General features: G+C 30.9%; 1 protein-coding gene across 2 annotated transcripts in view; it reads right to left on the bottom strand.

Moving 5' to 3' along the window:
• Window positions 1-17496, bottom strand: part of LOC117159055 (trace amine-associated receptor 9) — a 54643-nt gene extending 37147 nt beyond the window's left edge. Inside the window, exon 1 of one of the 2 annotated variants that reach the window (XM_076620044.1) lies at window positions 17410-17496. The gene's annotated coding sequence lies outside the window, so the exon portion shown is untranslated. Of the gene's footprint in view, window positions 1-7399; window positions 7916-17409 lie in introns of those variants that run through there. The other variant, XM_076620043.1, reaches the window with a different exon arrangement.
• Between the last annotated feature and the right edge of the window lie 1791 nt (window positions 17497-19287).

Raw genomic sequence — 19287 nt, 5'->3', positions numbered from 1 at the left:
TTTATGTAACTGAAATTATTTAAGATTCACATAGGAAGAAGGTTCTCTCATATATTTTTACACGTTACGTATACAATATCATTGTTACGAAAAAACTCTGTTTACATTTGCAAACTACAATATATAGTTCATATTTCCGTATCATAAAGAAAATGATATGTAAATAAGATAAAATGAATAAAAAAACACTACGGTGTCCAAATATTAATGTAACTGTATATATTGCTTATTATAAGAAATTGAGTAGTATCGATTGAGTACCGATGATGAATTTCGAAACCCAGTTTGATAGTAAATCACAGTTGTAGTAAGAGTAGGAGGAAAAATAAACAAGGACAGGAATTAAATCCAAATTAGTTTTATAATGTCAGAAACTAATAAGCGAAGGAAACGATGCAAGCAATTTCCTATCAACAGTGAAGATTCCGTCTCAGAGGCGGTGGATGCATTTAGATGAGAAAATTAAGCTTTTTCGTGAATGGAGCATTCGTACTTTCTCCTTGCAAACCATTCACTGCTGACTTCACCCTAACGGAACAAACAAGTAGAACGTACGACAGGATAATGGCATGAAAGATATCCTTGTAAGAAAGGGGTAACTTCTATATTACAGTCTTCGAACGTTGCGCCGTACCTTAAGTAACAACTTAATGGAATCGTTAAGGATAATGGCGAGAGTCACCCCTCTGCATTGGAACACTCGGATTCATTCACAGTATTGATTACTAGAAGTAAAATATACATATATACATATACAATATATATATTGTATATATGTGTATATAAATGTATATATATATATCAATGATGAATAAAAATATTGACGCTGATTAGCTTTTCTACGCAAACTTAAAATTCTACGCAACTTAATAAATGGACTAAACAATTTAATAAATCATAAGATAAAATTGTTAAATTCTGAATTATCCTAATATTCCTTTCAAGATCTATTAAAAGTATTTGAAACTTATACATAGATCAAAATATAAAATTTTCTTTATACAAAATGTTCTCGTCATATAGAATGCTTATAAAATACTGAACGTTGTCAGTGCAGAAAATTTTGGATAATCTCCTTTGTTCAAGAAACTAATCTCGAAACCTCAAACATTGTCCATACGTGTACAATACATTGGTCCATTAGCGTTAAAACGATATGAATGGTAAGTGTTTGGTATAAAGATAAATTGACAACATTGTATTTACGAATAGAATTATGTGCATCTATTTCCGTCTCGAGGTTGCAGGATCCGAATTAACCTTGATAGTGCATGATCCTATCGTGAATATTGCCCATACAGGACAAATGGTTTGATCGGATAAACGATGGGCCAGTTCAATATGTTCCAACTTATCGACTATTGACTTCAATCGTTCTGTTTGCCATTCGAATGTGGCTCACCGAGAATATGAATATCACCCCATAATTATACAAACGACACACTTATCCAATATTTTTTATTGACCCCTTAAAACTATCCGATCAAGTTTCGAATTTATGTTTTCCACTATTACAGACAAGAAAAACGAAAAATACTAAATATAATAGGGTAGATGGAGAAGGATGAACCAAGAGGATGAAAAGTAAGCGGAGGAGATAAGAGAAAGATATAAAACCGGAAGGTCGTCCTAAGCCGTTATGTAAGGACTATGTACAATAAATAATAGTGAAAATAATAAATCTTTTATAGAAAGTTAATTAATTTTATCCGAAACACAGTCTTCTTTTTTACAAATGTATCAAAATTTGATAACAGCAATCTTCACGGATATTAATTTATACTACCTATTATAAATGCATTCTATTACACTGAGCATTCTCATCGTGGACATGAATAACCTTAGAAATAGATTAGAAGCAGATTAGATTAAACACACAATATAAACAAAATTTTCTCGTTTTATTTTACGAAACAAAATTAACGGCGCCCTAGTTTTAGAAAAATTTCCACATTACAGAAAATATAATTACTTTAAGATTGCTTCCTAACATAGTAGCTTCAATGAAAGGTTAATGTAGAAAGAAAAAGGCATAATGTTAAATTATTCTTGCAAAACTAAATTTCATTAGTGCAATTTATATCACGAAAAGTGTCTATTTTCCAGTTTACGATTACAATGTATCATTAGAATGAGCCGAAGGTAAAAAATATATGAATTGTTAACCACATTTTTTAAATATTTATTTTATTCATTCAGAATAGCTTAAGGTTGTAATAACTTAATAATGCAAAATTGGAATTTCTGTAGATTAGATTACTACACTAGGATATAGGATAGTACTAGTATTGATCCTCGGACACTCTGATTGGTAAGTAGAATCACCATAATGTTAGACTTAGGAGTTGGTAAGTAGAGCAGTAGCAAATTGACCAAGTAGAATATGTATAATCATATTAAAATAAACATTAATACATAATAGTAAAAACAATAGAAATAAAAGGAAATGAAAAGCTACGCAAATAAGTTCCAGAAAAAAAACGAGACATTAGCTACACAACTAATTGAATTAATTAATTAAATGACACATAAATGAATATGATCTCTAACAGAAATATCTATTGATACGTTGAGTTAATTTAACGTGAGGGAATTAATATTATTCAAATAATCGAAAATTTGTAAAACTACAAATTTGTATAACTAGTGGTCTAAAATGTACTAGTATACAAATCGGAACTTCTCAAGGATTTACGTCAGTGCAACAATTGAAGCATGAAATTGAATATGCTTTACGTGGCCTCCGACCGATATCAGATCTTGTTGAAAAAATCTTTAAAAGCTTGAAAATCAAGTTACGAGTAAGTTCACGTACTACTAATGGTGGCCATATAGAAGTACGTGCACGGACACGCATATTAAGAAGCATTAATGAGAATGGTGCTATTTTATGGGTTTGAAGAAGGAATGGAAGACGAAGAGACTAAGTAAAAAATATCGCGAATATACTGTCGGAAACTGAACTTTAGCGAAAAATATTTGATTAACATTCATGAAAAATTAACATTACCCTTCAAGAAGAATGATTTTGTAGATCAATATCTTATGCTTGAATTGAAAGTCGAGATCAATTTTACAGCACATCCTTGTAACAGGTTTTCATCAATTTTAGAAAAAATTTCTTGTACAATCCGGAATGTATATGTTTTTGCATCGTGTTATTAAAATATCGACAGTTAGCTAAAAGAGTGACATATCTAGAAAAAAGTTTTTCGGGAAATCGATTTTAAATGGAAAGTTGAAGTGGAAAATTATTAATAACTTGGTTATTTAGAAATGAGAAAATTTTATTCAAAATCCAACACACAATAACTTCTTTATATTTCTACAATTTTTATCGACCGTTTTTGCGCTTTAAGAGTCTTTAATAAAATATTGTTAAAGCGATAGCATCGAGTAGACTAACGTCGCGTTAATATCAAAATGTCCATCTCCGCAAAGTCGAGATTAACGAAACCTTGATAAATTTTGATTTCTGAAATTCTCTGAGCTCAATCCAAGCCGGTAAAATAAAAAGAACGAATGAATGTGAACAAGAGAACAAAGCAGCCGTCATATGATGCTTAGAGCTAACAGGAGGTAAGTTAGCACTTTGGCTGACTAAAATGGAACTTTTATAATTTCCACTTTTCCCCGAAAAAAGCGCTGCATTCGATTTGTAAGGTTTTTTTCGTTAAAATCAGCTTAAACAAACTCGATACTACTTTAACTTAAAAATATATACATATATATAATATATATATATATATACATATCTTAACGTTTGCAAAAATATTCGGCTGTAATCAAACTTTTACTGATTAAATGTAAAATCAAATAACAAAAATACTAATTTGTGAAGAAAAAAAGTAGTAGATTTGTATTATGGCAGTTGTTACGCCGGGCGACCCTCTGCCTGGCCCAGGTCACACACCGCGGGCCAGACGGACACCAGATGTCCGCTCTTCCGTACGGCGTACTCTCAATAGCCTTAAGTATCTCCCATAAATCTCAGGAATTTCCTAGTAGAGGTCCTTCAAACCAAACAAACGTCTGTTTCCGAAGAATTTTTAAAGACTCTTGTCTACCACGGCTTGACAAGGGAAAGTTAGTTTTTCTCACGTATGCTGCAACTTTCCTCCCACTAACCACTTTCTCTCGAGGGCGGTTAAGACCCTTCGTTTAACCAGTTAACAACGAAGCCTATTCCCTCATTCTCCTAACTAAAATCGTCACCAACAAATCCGATGTACCCGTGCGCTAGACACACCCATCCTTAGCTTTCCTCCGACACAGCATCGTCACTCGACTTCACTTCTTCTACATCGTTGGAAAAGTCAACTACTAAGTCTACCGCTAATGCCTATCGGGGCAGTCTAAGCATAACGCGAGAGTCGGTCTCGGTATTGTCGAGCATACATTTCCTCTCCTAAATATCTTATAGTGCTACGTCCACTAATACATTAAATCCAATTATAAGAGCCCTGCTCTAACATACATATCTATCTTATCTTCGTGCGATAAGTGATTATCTATCTATCTATGCTCATCAGTGTAATCTAAGTGTTGGAAATATATAATTTATAATTCTGTGAATCACAGTGTTATACAAACTCAATCACCCCTATTATCTCAACGGAAATCAGGGGATCGATCAAGTCGTGGTGTCGATTGTTATAATCGTAACGGGAATTTACGGCTCCCGTTGACGTCTCTCCTAGCGACTACGTCTCCCCGCGATTGGTCGAATAAACAGCAGTATTTTTCTTCATACAGTTATAATCAAGCTGTCTACCGTATTAATAATTTTGTTCTTCATTGTACTTGTCCAACGACCCTACTAGTTCCTCTATAATGATGCTATTCGTCACTTTACGATGTCACTGTATACCATGATGGACCTAGTTGTTCATCACCATATATCATCAATAATAATTATCATTGAAAAGATAAAGTAGTAAATGTAATGTAAATAAATACGTAATTTTATATGGTATGTAAGGAAAAAGTCATAGACGCTGGAATAATTAATTTTAGTTTTTAGCCAAAACAGTAACTCAATCCGCAAAAACCATATTGTGGTTGAGGAAGAATGAAAGTATAATGTATAGATAAATGAATATACTTGATCTGATTTATTTCTCTAATGATTTTGTCTGTAAATTTGTAAAGATGAGAAATTCTTAAAGTCCACAGCGTGCAAGAGATAAATGATGTAAATGGTAAAATTATCAAAAACGCGGCTAGTTCTAGTATGATATATATATATATATTCCTATTGGAAAATATATATCGAAGAACAAAATTAAAAATAGATATAATACAAAAGAGAGTAAAAAGGAGATCGTATGATTTAATATTAAAAAATACTTGAAACTTTCTAAAAAGTTCGCAAGCACTTTACTTGGCGTATCGGCCTAACAATGAGAATAAAGCAAGCAGTGCTGTTCGTTCGATATCAGAGAATTCATGGCACGGTGCAACCTTCACTGAAAGTCAATCTCGAAACTTCTTGTCACATTTCTCCTACTACGGTACGATATAGCCATCAATTCAAGCAATCGTAAAGTTATGTACTTCAATGTATTAATATACGTATGAACCTACTGATACTATTATATTTCAATATTATATTAGCATTTCAATCGTACTATTAAAAATATGCTAGCCAAGAGCTCTACAAATACATAAATTATCAACGTTACAATATTTATAATCAATTCAATTAATCTTAAACATTATAGTAGTCATGATCAAAATCAACGCTCCATTATGACTTTGTAAAAAATAATATTTTATTGCAAAATGAGCTAATATTATATAATTTGGTGAATACCTTTGATGCTTTTCAAACTTCAATATGTTAAAAAGGACTATTTGAATAAGCAAAATATCAGAAAAATAGCGTTGCAGATGATTAGAAGTAATTCTAATTTTACTTTACAACTCAAATTCAACATGCAAACCTAAACCTAAGCCTAACTTCAATCTGGAAAAACTCCACAAAATAAGAATCTACGACATATTTAAAGCCACAAATGAGATTCATAAATATGATACAGGAATTAAAATCATTCTTCATTTGTTATTTTTAGTTATTTGAATTTATTATCGATATATATTAAATCAAGCTTCTTTCTTAATTGTTTTCCGTTTATATCCTGTCGTTTAATTTGCATGTATATAGTTAGTTTTAGACTAGGTTTCAGTTTAGTTCTAAAGTAAAATTAAGAATACTGAGAATTGTTTGCGATATTTTTTCAAATGATTTTTTACCTTTTCAAATAGCCCTTTTTATTCCAGGTAGAAAAGGTATTGGAATTGGATGTATGAAGGGTTCCTATAATAAAATTGAAAACAATGTAAAGTGTTTATATAAAAAAAAATTTTAATATTCGTTGATACATAAATTATTTCTGTTCTTTAAGTCATAAATAACATAATTAAAACTCTATAAATAATAATAAAGAATTTTTGCACTGAGTTCTAGAAATAAATATATTCTTTGTTTAATGCAAATAAATAAAAAAAAATGTCCAAAAAGATCCGAAAGGATTGATAAATAATAAAATAATAAAGGTACTAAAACAGTATCCTAAAAAGGGAAAACAAAAGAATAAACAAATAAATTAAGTATGATCAAAAAAGTCAATCCTTCCTATGTTCAAACAATATGTTGAAAGCAGATTACTCAGGCACTAGTTAAGATCTGACGCTTGAAGTGCAAATTTCATTGCACCTTTTACTTGGAGAGCCACTTGTGCATGCATATAAATGCGTATGTACTTCACAAAAGAAAATATTTGGAAAGAACATACGTTTTCATGGCGTACGATTTAAACGTAGCATAATTAATAAGCAAATGTTTCGAAATTTCAATATTTTTTAATTTATATACAAGATTCTTACATGTTCGCGCGTTTCTGTAATAAATTTGATATTAAATAATCAGGGCTAACATAAAACGGTAGAGAAAGTTTTATAAATATTATTATATATTTATGTCATAATTCGAACATTCCAACGTTTGCTCTTAGTTTAGTATCATTTAGAAAAAATTCTTACAAATTTATAAAAGATTATTCAATAGTAAGTAAAGGTATTTAATTTAAGCTTCAAGATCAATTAAAAAGAAAAAACAAACAGTTTTTCATTATTCTGAAATAAATCTTTCTATTGTTTAACATATTTGATTGTAAGATATTATTATTATTTCGTTAAGTATTAATCGACCAGAAAGAGAATAAAATTCAATAAAAGATTACAAACTTTAAACTTCATGAATAATACACCGATATTATTTAATTTGCAATTATTAATATATAAGAATATGTTTTAAAATATGGACAATTTCATTCATTGTGACCTATTGAATAATCATGAACACAAACGTGTAAACAAATCAAGTATAAACACATACCCTCTTCTATGAAAAGATCATCACAGAAACCATTGATAAGTTTATTAATAGCACTAGAGAAAACACAATCACACGTAAAAGGATAATATTTCTCTCTCCCTCTCTAGATTTTGAGAACTCTTGAAAAGAACGATGAAAATCCACCACAAAACAAACAGCCAATTTAAAGTAAAACGAGAGAAATGTAGTATTGAAGCGCGTCAAACTGTTCCTTTACGATGAATCTCGGTACTCTTTCCATTCAAGTTCTCCGGGGAATCTGAAGTTTATGATTGTCAGTATAAATCGCGTGCGACAGCAACAACACATGAAATCACAAGAACGTTTTAAAAAGCAATGAATCAAATATAAAAACACAAATCTATTTTCAACTTCCAACTAATTGAATGAATAATATTGACGATCGTTTTCTGTGATGAAAGAATAGAAAAAGTCACAATAACACGATATAGCTAGTGTACCGACGAGATAGGCGCTGAATGAACTGGAAGGGCGAAACCAGAAAGACAAGAAAGAACAGAAGAGCATCACGACGACGCGAAGGCTGACGACGCACTGACTACCCGCCTGGCTGCTCCCGACAGCCGAACACTTGGGAGAGAACACCCATTCTCCCATTCCAATCCATTCTCCCCTACTGCACCGACACGCTCTGCTATGCCAAAACCCATCCTCCCACGCGATCCTCTCCTCTACTACTACCCTCTACACACCCTCGTCTTCAGTCTTTACTGATCGGAACCGAGTGATCCACTTTGCCAAACATCGAACACCCTACGACATACTTGTGGCTATTAACACACTACTATGTTACTTGGCAAATTATTAGGTCGTTTCGCATAAGTTCTTTATCGATTTTCAATCAAATATTGCTCACTGTAAGTTGGTCTGTATCTCATCGCAATCGAATAAATTTTAAGTTGCGAAAAATCTTCAATTCTGCTCCCTGTAAATTGATCTGTATCTTATTGCAAATAAATACATTTTAGGTTGTAAGGAATCTTAAACGCTGTTCACTGTAAGTAGATCTTTATTTCATTGCAGTGTAGATCGATTCTTTTCATCATCGATTTTCTATCAAGCATTGCTTTCTAAAATAGTTAAAACATCGATAGTTAGAAAGTACTCAAAGTACTGATAACGCGTTGGTGTTTTTTAAGCAGATAAATCTACTCGATTCCATGTAACTAAGTAGAATTGAATCTTGCAGACATATAAACGCTGATTATGACGGTTAGTAATGACTTTATCGTAAATGGCACTATCTTAAAATAAACCCATAGGTATTGCTTTCTGTCAGATTTTCTGAATGATATTTTATCAGTAGATCGTCTCCCAAAGGAATGGAACCTGACTAAAAAATAGTAAAGCATAAATAAATATTTTATAGTTACAAAATATTTTTAATTAACCAGATTTTTTTATGCATTTCCTATCACTTCCCATATAAATGACTACTAGTCGTAAGCTCATAACTTATATAAAATTATGTAAAATTCGTTTCGGATCAATATAAAAATTCTTATATTTTTAACATTATTCTTTAGTATTTAAATGTAAATGTATCTCTCTGAATAGATTATTACAAACTACAAGCATTACGATCCTGTTCTGAGGCTACGAAAATTACGCGAGTAATACGTGCTATACTAATTGTAAGCAAATCGTACACTGAACTTGTCACGGCAACTGTATATGGAGATACGGATGGTGTTACGCCCTTTTTAGTTAATTATAGTTTAACGGGTAACCTCGTACGCTGGTGGAGCTATTAATCTTTCCCACTCGAAAATCCCATACGGCAAGTTGCGGTAGGTTGTTTTGAATTTCACTGAGTGAATAGATTTAATATTACATTTATGATTATTTTAATCGAAATTATACTGCAGCGACGAATAGCACAAAATTTAACTTTTACGATAGCTACGGTTCATTGCTAGTTTGTAATGTGTCTGATTCCATATGTCTGATCACATATTGGATTTACTTAGAATTACAAAGCTTTAAACCTCGTTCAGATTAATCGAGCGACTTGAAGTTGACATAATATATATCAGATCAAGTAAATAACAAGTTTAGGCTAGTAAACTAGTTTCAAGTTACTTGAAGTTGGGTAACTTGAGTAATGTAAACGAGGTTTCAGGGATAATTTTGCAAATTTTTCAGACGTTTCTAAAAGATGTCTCAAATATAACTTCGTTATCACCGATTTATGTTTCATTTTGAGTTGTGAAGTTATTATTTCAAATTTTTATGGTAAATCGTTAATTAGCTTGTGTAAAATGTATTCTGTAAATTGTAGTGCAAGAGAGGCGACCCGGTGTTCTATAACTCAAAATAAGACGAAAGTCAACAATAACAAAATTGCGTTGGGAGCTTCATTTTCCAGAAAATTCAGTTTGAAAACTTGTTAAGTGCTGACTAATTCCTGACTATGCAGGAGTGAACTATTCTACATGCGAATATAGGTTGAAAATATACGACAAAATTTTCTCATTTGAAATCTCGTTTTCGAGGGAATCGAATTTGAATTCGTCGAGTATACGTGCACCAGGCTAATCTCTGACTAGACACATGTTTGAATTCGATTTTCTCAAAAATGAAATTTTCAATGCAATTTTGTTATTTCTCATTTTCGTCTTATTTTGAGTCATAGAATCTTCTTAATTTCATTTATATCACGACTTTCCAGACACAAATAAAACGAGTTATAAAACACATTACACGTAGGATCTCATTTATCCGATCTCATCGGGGAATAACCAGCTCATATATAATTGGAGTTCATATAACAGGAACGCAATTCTCACTGGAGAATTACTCATATTAATTACTCAGAAAGTTACATTAATCATATATCTGAAAACTAAATGTAACAAATGCCCTCGTGTCAGAGTACACCTGATTATGCATTATTTTAAAAGAAGGCGTACATAGAATGTCTTCAAGTTTAACAGCCAAACATTGTCAGCCTATTCTAACTGCAGTGGATCTAATCAAACAGAAAAGCAATGTATATAGATCATTTAAAATTTTATTAAAAAGTTATAATAAAAATTTAACGTTCAAAATAATATCAACTCTAATCTCATGCTATCGAACTTTTATGTCTTTTTTACTTTAAATACAAAGATCAAATCGTTTTGTTATTTTAAAATCAAAATAAAACCCTATCAGTAGACAAAAACATGATTTAAACATATATCATGTTCTTCCTCTGCAGTCTTCAACTGCCATACAAGTATCTAGCTCTAACAGGATATTTCCACTAGCAAACGATACGTTTAGTCAAAAGCGGTGAATATATACTCCTACTCGTTCGACACTTATCTTAGGAAATCTGAGCTTTAAACTCTAGGACAGTAAAAGTTATATACTCTCATCCGTACGTATTAGAACACTTGCTGATCTCGTACAAAATATGGTAACTATTCTAGATAGTTAGAGAAATAAATCGATTAACATTTTGCATTTATACTAGACGACAAAGATGCAAAATACATGGAAAAGTAGTGTGAAAACTAGTGTTTTTAAGAATTAGAGGAATTATACGTATATTATCTAAAGGTATTATATCTAAATCCCATTGAAAAAATTTGATATAAAATAAATGCTCTAAAATGAAAATCCGAAATGAAAATATAATAAATTCTAACAGAAGAAATAGAATGTAATATTCAATATTATCGAATGTTTAATAGCAGGTATGAATATTAATATTGAAGAAAACTATGATTGATAGATATGGTGGATATAAGCGAAGAGAATATTTAACTGTATTACGTATAATTGGTGAAATTTTTATCGCTATACTCAATGTATATATACACAGTTTTTACAATATAAGATTCCAAACGAGATAGTTTCTTAAAAATTTTAATAATTTCCTAATAACAATTTATCAAATTAACTTAATTTTTCTAATACTTCTTTGCATTGGCAGCTTGTGTTAGATTTATCAATATGAAAGAATAGTTTATTGAATATTTTTGGAAACTGTATTTTCGAAAACTGTATTTTCTGACGTAAGTATATCTCTTATTCCCCGCAATGTGGCAAATGTAAATGGAATAATCCGTTAATCTCGACTAAAAGAACTCGTTAATTTCGTTTCCATAATTTCCGTCCTCACCCTAATTCTCAGAAACAGTCGGATAGAAGTAACTTAATTATTCCCAAGCTAAATTCAAACCAGTAAAATAGAAAAGAAACTAGTAGAAATCAACGGAGGAACAAAGCTGCATTCAGCGCACCAAGTTAGAGACAAATTAACAAGAAAGATAACTTGTATCGTTTTTTTTCCTTTTTAGTCACCTTTAATTAAAATTAATCGAATATTAGCTTATTCAATTTGAAATAATTCTATTAGATCCATACTTTAAAACTCGTTTTAATATATCAAAACTTTATCGCAATTCTTTTTATTGGAGAAAAAATAGAAATGATAAAAATTTCATTTCTTAGCAAGTGAAGTGATATCAAATCGTTCATCAGATCCGAGAGGCTTGGCTTTGTTCTTTGGTCCACTGTTATTCGCTCTTTTTATCCTCTGATCTGAGCCGAGCTCGGGAAATTGCAGGCGTAAGAACTTGCCAGGAATTCGTTAATACCGTCTTTAAAATCTTCACCGTATCGAAATTCACGGGTCATTAGCGTATTTGGTGAGTGAATTCCAAACTTTCTTTCCTTCGTGTTGCTTTCTTCTAACTTTGTTTTAATTGATTTTTCATATATAGTATTTACTAATAAACTAGCCAACATACGTAAGTTTAATTTTCTTTAACATAAATTTTTACATTTTACGATAGGAAAGACGAGAGAAATTTATCTAAGAATCTAAACATAAATCTGAATCTAATTTTAGTATTATAATACATGGTTAATATTTTTCTTGCATTAATTTTTTAAAAACAAAAGGACTAACAACCTTGGCGGAATTGATTAATTCTGTATGCTTCATACATCTCAAAAGTCGCTTTAAACAAAAAGAACAAAAAGCTTTTAATCATCGTGATTTCAAATTTCAGTTTACACAAGTCAAGTTATTTGACTAGAAGTCGACTGACTTTAAGTAAATAATCAATATCTAAAATATTAAATAAAGAATATCTAAAATGGCTTAATTAGACGTATATATTTGTGAAATGTCTGTGAGAATGATAAAAACTCTGATTGAGTTTGTAACGCGAATTCGTCGCTAGTGGTCACTCCACGCTAGCAAGAATTCACACCTGGTAATTGAGACGGTGGAACCATTCACTCACTAGTACTCTATCGGTTCGACTGAAAGAATGAAACAATACACAACACCGATCCTTTGTCACGAGTTCCTTTATTACGAACAGTCCGTTATACACAGGGTGTCCCAGTATTATGGTACAACCTAAAGGAGGCGATTGTATATAAGAAAATATATCGAAAATATGGAACAAATGTTTTTCATTTGAGGTTTTGTTTTCGAGAAAATCGATTTTGAATTTCCTCCGAGTACGCATGCACTTGACTATATCGTGGTTAAACGAATCACCATACACACCATATGCCGTAGGTTTATGAGTAATAATAAGACATATAATTCTTAAGATTTACTTTATTAATGTCAAAATTGTTGAAAATGTTGGCCACCGTACTACATACACAGGTGTGCTCTCTGAATTAAATTTTCGTGCACGCTTTCCAACATATTTTCCGTTTTTAGTTCTGCGAACACCAAAATGACCATCGCGTTTAATTGTGGAAAACTCGTGTTGCCATCGGAATAAACTTTTGATTTAATATATACGTTTCTACATAAATGGATAAAGTAAATAATGGTTTGTATCGATATTCATTTAACCACAACATAGTCAAATGCATGCGTACTCGGAGGAAATTCAAAGTCGATTTCCTCGAAAACAAAGCATCAAATGAAGAAAATTTATTCCACAATTTGTATAATCACTGTCCCAGGTTGTACCATCAATACTGAGACACCCTGTATGCAAAAGAAGAAACAAGTTAGACATAGAGCAAAATTAGAACCATAGATATGACAGCGTTAATGGCACTAAAAAGTACCATGTCGCCTTTGATATAGAACTTTATAAAATCACCAATATTTTATATATTACGTTATATATGAAATGTATTAATTTCATTTATTTAATTTTGACGCGTATCTACATTCGTTTACCCGAAAGTCCCTCAGAAATTAATATTGTTGCAAGCGTTTGACAAAGAAAATGAATCGTTAAAGCTATTTAATAGTCAGAATGTGGAACGTCAAAGCTATTTGATAGTCACAATATGAGATGCCAAGACCAATGCGGATCGTGGCAGAAAATTAAGACAATCGGTCTTTACCGATATCCGACATATTGATTGTGTATAAAGAAATGATAGAAATTTTCAATTGCACCTTACATTGTACATATACTGCATAGACTGTAGCGAATAACAGCTTATTTAAAAATGATCGAACCAATCGATTCAAAGAAGAGAACCGATCCCGTAACAGTATTATGACAAACATTTTAATACCATCATTTTCGCAATATGAATCTTTTAAAAGCTGATATTTTCATTTTGCTGTGTTAAAAAACTGCGAATGCAATTTTTAATAGATGGCTAATCCATTGCACACTGCGAAATTTCTATCATCGCAATCTAATGCATACGTACTTATATGTATATGCTTGTGTGATTCATGTAGAAATGTAATAAAAAGGATTTCTTTACTGTTAATGTTAGTAATTTCGTTGATTGAATTTAATATAATTTCTGAACTTTCCATAGAGGGCATAACGAACCTGTGATTTTTTACACGATCGGTATTTCAGAATGTGAAACACGATGTCTCATGAAGTGACAAATCTATCACGTACCTCGTCTACGAGGATATTACAGAATATCACCTACCACCTATACATTCTTTTATTCGACATCTCGTACGCAACATTCTTTTATCATTACTCTAGTGTCATTCCCAACGTTACCGATCTAGCGTAGAATAAGGTTATAACATTTGTAGTGGTTAGAATTGAAACTAAATTTTCATAAAGAAAAGGAAATGGAATATTGTATATATGGAATATTAAATAGCATATAGAATGGTTTCTGAAACAAAAAATAACTAATTCTGAGTAAGTAAGCTCAAATGTCCTTTCGTAACAATTACCCTTTTTTGTTTTAATCATTTTCTTTTATACACGTTATTTCACTCTTGATTCTTTAATTACATAAATATATATTTAACGTACTAAATATATTAATATTCGTATTCTGTAACAATTTTATTTATTAGGTTAATATTTACACAAAATTACAACTGAAAAAAGAGCGTATAACACATCAAAATATAATCCGATAATTACATTTTAACCAGTATTGTGAACATATAACGCAATTTAAATTTGAATTAAATTAGACATTAAAAATTTGTTTTGAACACAAAGAATGAAAAAAGAACTCGATTAAAATCACATGATTCGTTTCTAACCAAATAAAATAAGCTCGTTTTACTATAACTTTAAATGCAAGAAGCAGCAATGTATAACTCAAATATTTCACCAGAGCATTTTTTATTATAACACTTTATGACAATTTCAAGTAATTAACATCAAATTGAAAATACTCATTAGTATGAAACATATGTAGTCTTTAGCGGTATTTTCAAGAAGAAACATTCCAAAAGGCAATAAAGCGTGCTGAAAAAGAAATCAATTTGGTAGCCAAAAGGGCCATCAAAATACCTACTCGTTGTAGACCCGATCAACAAACTGTAAATGGAATACCTCTTTTGTCTCGCAACACTAATTTACTAAATTATCTTTAGAACAGCTATAAAATAGAAAATTCGTCAAATAGATCACGGATGTAAATAAGGGTGCTTTATTATTCTGCTATACCGATTAATTTACTACTGATAGAACAAGAAAAAAGAAACAGATAATTCCCAAAAACACACAACACAGCAAGGTGTTTTAATCGTTTACGCAACGCTAATAAATAGTAATCTATGCACTCATATTTAAATACACGCAACTGTAATTGTGAAAGGTCTTAAAGCAAATATATTACAAGCTATTGTTACATGATCACCTTTCGTGCAAACTTTTTAGCTGTAGTACATGATACAGGAAGTGGAATAGACACGTCCATAGTCCCAGTGAAATGATTTGGGGCATTTTATAAACGCAATACTAAAAAAGCGCGATCATTCGTTAATGTAACACTAAATAGAATGGTAATTAAAACAATCATGATGGAGGAATATCACAACATTCCTTAATTCTTTTCTTCAAATTGTTGTACGGATGAAAAGCTATTTTTAATATTAACCAAATTTATATGACCATAAATTGCAACTGTACAAAATTAATTAATTCCTTTTTATTAATTCAAATTTTAAATAAGAAAAAATTCTAATACTATTCTGTAAGAAATTATAGTAATATAATATATAAAGAAAAAATTCTAAAAGCAATCGCGATCATTCGCAACGTTACAGCAAACACGATCATTTCTTCGCGACACTAATACATAGAACAAACCGATGTTAGTAGTTTTTCGTAGCTCTAATTCGAAACGTAATTAACACTCGTTCGCAACTCTAATCCAATTCGTAATTAATCACTCGCAACACTAACAAAACAACCGCGATTTGCCCAAATTAGTGGTAAACCAAACTGTACATCGCCCAAGAAACAAACTACTACTACTACTATTACTATTACTAAATACTAGAAACACTATTACGAGTACAGTGACAAAGTAACAAGAGTGATCTCCGATCTTGTTGATGATTCATAGAACGGGAAGCCATTAACCTGTTAACTGCAGAATTTAGTTTCAAAAATCCCTTACGGGGTGCGTAATTAAAATCAAACAATAACGAATATACACGTCAAACGCAAAAGCCTACTTACAGACGAAATCCCGAGACGCCTCTAACACTCGAGTTTAGCACACTACTTTCACGCTCTAATTTATTTACTATTTTCCTGAAATCGTTTAACCACGGCTAGCGAAAATTGCGTAAAACACGATATAAATACGTGTATATCTCAATTTTGATTAGAAATGTTTATAATTGAATGAGTATATGCGCCTACTAAAAAAATGATATTACTGTGATAAAGTATGATTAGTGTATCTATTTTTATCTAACGGGCTAATGATCTTTCATTTCGCATTTCCACGGCTTATTACAAATTATTACAAATTATTACAAATTATTATGATTTTATGCTTTACTTTACTAATTTAATTTAAGGAATCATTAAAATTCCAATACTGAAATAAGAAAATTAAGAATGAAAGGGACTCTATGTATCTATCAAAAAAGAAGTTCAAGCTTAGTAGAATGTAATAATTGACGCCAAGTTGAATATTAATGCGAATAGCCTCAGGTGATTCCTTTGTCAAAGTACATTTTCAACAAAATGAAAGCAGTGTTTCAAACTTGTTGCTTTGATCCCAAAATCTGGCTGTCGCGAAGTGCCTTCTTGCATTTGATATTCAGTAGCTACATGGTTATACGGAGAAATTTGAACTTCAACAGCTTTATGTTTGAAATAATATCCGAGTTTATAACATAAAACATTACACAACAATGTTATTAGATCTTAAGATAAAATATGATTAAATCAAAAACATTACCATAAAATAACTGTAGTGAAATCAGAGGATATCCGATTTCTCCGTTATATTCCGTTTTAGTAATTCCAACATTCATTATCTATTGAAATATTCACATTTCATCTATTTACGCATATTCAATGAGCTTTCATCGATACTATTGATGTGCAATTTTAATCATCAAAATTCGCGATATGCAAAAAGACCTACCCTGAACTAATAAATAAAACGCATAAAAAGGAAATGTTGCTACTCACGGGTATAACAAATACTCGTAGTCGTTGTGCTCGCTAAAAATTCTGCGTAGTACAACCAGTCATCCGTGTCGATACGGACCTTTCATCCTACGACATGATTGGGTAACCAAAGGAACGAAAATGCATGAGACTCACCATTGCATACGAAGAATAGTGCCATCAATGTTACTGCAATTCAGAAAATGCCATCACGAAGGAATAGGATCCCATGATGCAACTGGAGATTGTGAAAAATCTTCAGAAAAAAAAGATAGAACTCTATTAAATTTAAATCTTTAGTGCTAATGAAGATTGAAATTCTAATAAACTGTAATAACGATAAACAATTACGATTCCAATCTACAAGCTTAAGAATTAGAAATTTAGAATCTAATGATCGTCCAAGCATGTCAGATGTTTTTATTTTATAGTTCAATACTTTCAAATTTTATTTCAATAAAAAAAATTATCTTTTTGATTAACGATGATTCAAACAAAATATGAAGAAACAAAATTAATGAAAATATAATAGACAAGAATACTTACTACATATTTTTAACTCTTGAAGAGGTTAGATTCTTTGAAGAGAAGCACTGATTCTAATACCGAAAGCTGATATTGAATTTAAAAAAAAATATGAGAAAAGAAAAATAAAAGACACTACGAACAAACACTGACTCAAATTTCGTGCGTGAATTCTAAGTGAATTTTCAATTATTAAGAGCTATTGTGCTCTAAAAAATATTGGAAATAACACTGCGCAACAAACATTGACTCTACTGACCGCATTGCGCGCGATCATAAACATTCTCGGAAAATAAAGATGTATTAGTAAAGAGGGGGAACACAAAGGAAAACAAAATGTTTTATTTTCATATTTTACTTTTTCTTCTTCTAAAGTGTTTATTTAAGAAAATACTACTAAATCTGCCTATTAATTGTTATTTGCTCCTCAATAAGAAGGAAATAACAAAGAAATGTACACATACATAAAATATTGTTTACAAATCATAAAACACTTCCTAATATTGCCAAATATCTATGAATCGATCGATCGAATTATTGATATGAATCGCTTTGCAAAAATCCAAGAAACTGCGAGTGTTCAAGAGAAACATTCTAACAATAAACTGTGTTTGTAAACAATGTTTCATAAATATGCAACTATGCTTGCAATAAATCAAAATGTTCCACTAAATTTCAGAACACTGCATAAAAGCTGCATCTAACCTTAAAATTGAAAGATATCTGTCATTGAGGTTCTTTCGTAACAATAATAAAAATTGTAATAAAAGTTATGATTCATTAATAATTATTTAATAAAGAAATAATTTAATATATCCATACATGAAAAAGTAATTGGTTTAATCTTTTTTACTTTCATTTTTATGTTCATATATCAATGCATGATAATAATACAATTATGCATTATCAATTACATATTATTATACAACGTATTAATTACTATGAAATTAGATAAATTATAAATTAGAAATCATCGATCCGTCTACTAATTCATTCATGACTTTTATTCGTTCGAGTTTACTCATGTAATTAACCAATAATCGATCGAATAATCTGTACAAAAGACAACTAACACAATTTAAAATAATTAAAGCCAACTATATTAACCTAAAGTAATAGCCAAACTGAAATTTTACCTCAAAAACTATTAATACAAGATTTGTATAAGTTAAAGCATTCAAATAATCGAATATATATTCAACCAACCGAAAGAAAAGCAAACATACTTAAAAAAGTATGAAATGGATTTAATAGTAGTGTATAAATGCTTACAAGATAGCAACGAAGGATATTACGCAGTTAATAGGTTAACGACGCGTTCCGAATAAGTATACACATGTATGCGTGATGACTTTCGACAGTCAAATGACTCCCCGCGCTACAGGTAAGTCTATAAGCTTAGCGAGGGGTAAAGGAGGGATAGCACAATTTGGTGGGATAGAACTCGCGCGCGGTTTATTCAGGATTTGAATCTAATCTATCTATATTTGCGCGCACTAATTTATTTTA

Source organism: Bombus vancouverensis, chromosome 7, assembly GCF_051014615.1.
Source record: "Bombus vancouverensis nearcticus chromosome 7, iyBomVanc1_principal, whole genome shotgun sequence".
In the NCBI taxonomy this organism is placed as follows: Eukaryota; Metazoa; Arthropoda; class Insecta; order Hymenoptera; family Apidae; genus Bombus; species Bombus vancouverensis.
The sequence above is the reverse complement of the archived record's forward strand: the minus strand, read 5'-3'. Positions and strand labels throughout refer to the sequence as shown.